Consider the following 4240-nt stretch of genomic DNA (forward strand, 5'->3'; position numbering starts at 1 on the left):
GGAATTGGTGACTAGAACCAAAGAGGGTGGAGAGGGTGGGGGGTGTGGAGGGCGAAAGGGGGAACAACAGGTACAGGGAGTGTCTGCTGTGCACCCACGGCGCTCCCCCCACACAGGGCTCTACACACACGGCTCCTCGGGGCCTCCCAGGAGCCCTCGCCGGGCGGCACGTTGCTTCCCATTTCACAGATGAGGAGACTGAGGCGTGGCTGTGTGATTTCGGAGGGAGCGTGAGGCTTCCCAGGCCTTGCCCACCGCTACCGCCAGCGCCAGAGCGTAATGAATTATAAGCGATGGCTACTGAGTCGGGCTCTAGGGCCACACTGTGCGCGTAACGAGCACGGTGGGCTGGATGTGCTCCATGCATATTCATACTTATAACGACATTAGTTGGCGTTGTTATGCCTGTTTTGGCAATGGTGCTACCGAACTGACGCTGGTCGACTGGGACCCCGGCCTGGTACCCTGTCCACAGGCAGGTGCTCTGCGCAAGGCGGCTGTGATGTCATACTGGGCGTGACACCGGGGGCCTTGAGGGCTGCGTGCTGCACCCACAACCTCATTCAGGCTGCACAGAGCCCAATGCGCGAGAGGCGGTCGAAGCCATTTCAGGGACGTGGCATCTGGGATTGCGGGGCCTCGCTCAAGGTCCCACAGTCCACCCAGGACGAGACGCACACGGAGCCCCGCTTCAGCCGCCGGCGCCTGTCCTGCGGGCGCTCGCTCGCCCTGTCCCCGCCTGCGGGTGGGCACTGCCCTCCCTGCGGCCTCACCTCAGGGTTCTGATCTGATGGCGCCCAAGCTGTAGGTACCTGCAGAGTAAAGACATGGCTCCTTTCATGGCTTTAAAAAAATTTTTTTAAAACCTTAGTATTTTTTATTGATTTCAGAGAGGAAGGGAGAGGGAGAGTGAGAAACATCGATGATGAGAAAAGATCATTGATTGGCTGCCTCCTGCACGCCCCGCACAGGGGATCGAGCCTGCACCCCAGGCATGTGCCCTTGACCAGAATCAAACCCGGGACCTTTCAGTCTGCAGGCCGACGCTCTATCCACTGAGCCACACCAGCCACGGCCTTTCGTTGGCTTTGACATTTCTCCTGAGCTTCCAGGGCCCGGCCCCCTGTCCGTGTCTCCCGGGGAGACGGGACCCGGGTGGAGGTGAGGCTGCTCTCTGCGCGCTGGGGCTGCTCCAACCAGACAGACCCCCTCCAAAGCAACAGCGTCCTGGCTGCATGTTCGTGTGTGGGGGAATGGAGGTGGTTTAGCCGCTCGGGGCTGGGCCTGGGCACTGAGCTCAGCAGAGACGCGGGGCCAGCGTGCAGGGAGAGATGGTGCACGCACACCGCACACCGTCAGGACTCCGCAGCGGGCGGCGCGGCCCCCTCTCTGTGGCAGATGCAGTCTCTTTGAAGAATGTCTTTGAAGTGAGTCACGGCATTGAGACCAGGAGCTGGCACTTTGATTGGCCCTGTCACAGGGGGGCGGGCTCTGGGTGGGCCCCTCGGCCTTTCCATCTCCAGGCCAGAGGAAGCAGCAGGGGGCAGTGGGCTCAGGGCATGGGAGGCTCTGCCCCCCGGGCTTCCGCGTCTGTCTGTGTCTGCGCCCCACTTGTCTGAATGGCTGAGTCCCTTTCCTTTCGGGGCGCCTCACCCACCTCCCTGTGTCTCCCAGTCCCGTCTTCGTGTTGCCACGGGGGGCGGGGGGGAGGGTCACTAAAATATGAGTGGATTTATTTCTTGGCTGTAGGACTCTCACATGGCTCAGAGCTCCGAAGGCACCCAGTGCCCGTGCTCCCACCCCGGCGCCCCGCTTCCCGGGAAAAAGTCCCCCTGAAGCCCCTTCCACACACAGAGAAGAGTTTGTTTGTTTTTTAAAAAATATTTTTTTTATTGATTTCAGAGAGGAAGGGAAAGGGAGAGAGAGAAGCATCAATGATGAGAGAGAATCATCGATTGGCTGCCTCCTGCACGCCCCCCACTGGGACTGAGCCCACAACCCGGGTATGTGCCCCGACCGGGAATTGAACCTGGGACCCTTCAGTCCGCAAGCCCATGCTCTATCCACTGGGCCACACCACCCAGGGCTGTTTGTCTTTTGAAGCGCAAACGTCTCTGGCCCCTGTGACTGAGGCCGGGTGGTTGGCGGTAGGGGTGATGCAGTGGCCTGTGTGGCCCCATCTGCGGGCCGAGCTGCAGCACCTCCCCCCGCCCCCCACTGTGCCCCATGGGCGGCAGAATCGGGGGATGTGCGTGAAGGCCCTAACTGCCCAGGGGAGGAAAACGCTGTTGGCAACGCAGGACAAGCCTGGTGCCTGAGCAGCAGGGGGACTGAGAGCGCGTTTCCCTCGGGGACTCCCAGGCGGGCGGGGGCTGGCTCCCCAGGCGTGCAGTCCCTCACACGTCCTCCCCTGCAGGCGGCTCCCGGGGCCACCACAGACCTCTGCTGTGAATTTGACGTTAAGATTCTTTTTAGCCCGGCCAGCGTGGCTCAGTGGTGGAGCATCGACCTATGAACCAGGAGGCCACAGTTCGATTCCCGGTCAGGGCACATCCTCAGTAGGGGGTGTGCAGGAGGCAGCTGGTCAGTGTTTCTCTCTCATTGACCCTTCTATCCCTCTCCTTTCTCTTTCTGAAACACACACACACACACACACACACACACACCCCTATTTTTTATTGTCCGACCTGTGAACCCAGGAGGTCACGGTTGGTTCGATTCCCAGTCAGGGCACATGCCTGGGATGTGGGCTCAGTTCCCAGTGGGGGGCATGCTGGAGGCAGCTGAGCAATGATTCTCATCACTGATGTTTCTATCTCCCTCTCCCTCTCCCTTCCTCTCTGAAATCAGTAAAAATATGTTAAAAAAACAATTACAAAAGGCTTTTACATGGCACAGAACCGTGCACACAGCTGGCCCTCAGCACCCGCGGATTCTGTTTTAGTTTGGAAACGAACAGAAAGCCTCTTGAACGTTCACACCTGTGTGTGCGTTGCCAACGTGTAACACCTGGAGACCCGGCTGCAGCCTGCAGTCCGGGCGCACAGACTTGCCTGGACCTGCATGTTTGCATAAACTGGTCACACGTGTCTCCGAGGAGCAGGACGCTTGCACCCCCAGCCCCGTGGGCGCACAGGCCACGTGGGCTGTGCAGGAGAAAGGCCTGGCGAGCCCAGGGCTGCCTGGGTGGGACACGCCGTGGGCAGGGCCAGCGAGGGAGGGGTGGTCCCGTGTGCTTGCACATGGTCGGGGATGCAGCCTGTGGGGCACCCGAACGACACCAACTTGAACTTGTGGGTCCACTTATACGTGGACTGTTTTTCAGGAAATATACGGCGGGACCTTCATATCCCCAGGTTTCGCATCCTCGGATTCAAGCAACTGCGGGTGGAAAACAGTGTTTTCAGTCCGTGGTTTGGAATCCGTGGATGCTGAGGGCCAACTGTGTGCATGGTTCTGTGCTATTTAAAAGCCATTTGTATTTTATTTTTTAACCTATTTTTACTGATTTCAGGGAGGAAGGGAGAAGGAGAGGGAGATAGAAACATTAGTGATGACAGAGAAGCATTGCTCAGCTGCCTCCTGCACGCCCCCCACTGGGGACTGAGCCCACATCCCGGGCACGTGCCCTGACTGGGAATCGAACCAACCGTGACCTCCTGGGTTCACAGGTCGATGCTCAACCACTGAGCCCGCTGGCTGGGCTGTGCCGTTTTATCTGAGGGACTTGGGCACCTGCGGATTTCGGTACCACAGGGTCCTGGCCCGGTGCCCCGTGGGTACCGGGACGACTGTGGGCGTGTTGGCTCACTCGTTGCCTCTGGGACGCATCAGTGACCAAACTTGCTCGTTTAAGACGCGTTTCCTTTCTGGCTGATGAAATGTCTCCTTTTTCCTCTTGTGTGTGTTGGGCAATCACGTAGTATTTCATGAGGAAAAAGGGCTGCGTGCGAGCCCTCCGTGACGCGTCCCCGGGTCTGACTCAGAGCCGAGTGAGTCTGATTGATGAGTCAGCTTCCGGCCCCAGGGAGCCCCTCATCTGCAGCTGGAGCCCGGAGCTGGATGGGGCGTCCTACGGGAACCGCAGGGGGGCACCCGCTCTGGTCTTTGGAGGAGAGGGGAGGAGACGCGGGCAATGTATCAAAGAGGCGGAGGGCCCGGAGGGCAGGAGTCTTACCGTGGAAATTGCTAATTGCGCTTTAATGGTAGTCAGGAGGGAGGGAGGCCAGGATCACAGGGC

General features: G+C 59.3%; 1 long non-coding RNA gene across 1 annotated transcript in view; it reads left to right on the forward strand.

Annotated features, from left to right (window-relative positions):
* LOC107184095 overlaps positions 1–4240 on the forward strand; it is a 10268-nt gene that overhangs the window by 2324 nt on the left and 3704 nt on the right. The gene's annotated exons all lie outside the window — the stretch shown is intronic.

The sequence above is a fragment of the Myotis davidii genome, unplaced genomic scaffold (assembly GCF_000327345.1).
Source record: "Myotis davidii unplaced genomic scaffold, ASM32734v1 scaffold651, whole genome shotgun sequence".
Classification (NCBI taxonomy): domain Eukaryota; kingdom Metazoa; phylum Chordata; class Mammalia; order Chiroptera; family Vespertilionidae; genus Myotis; species Myotis davidii.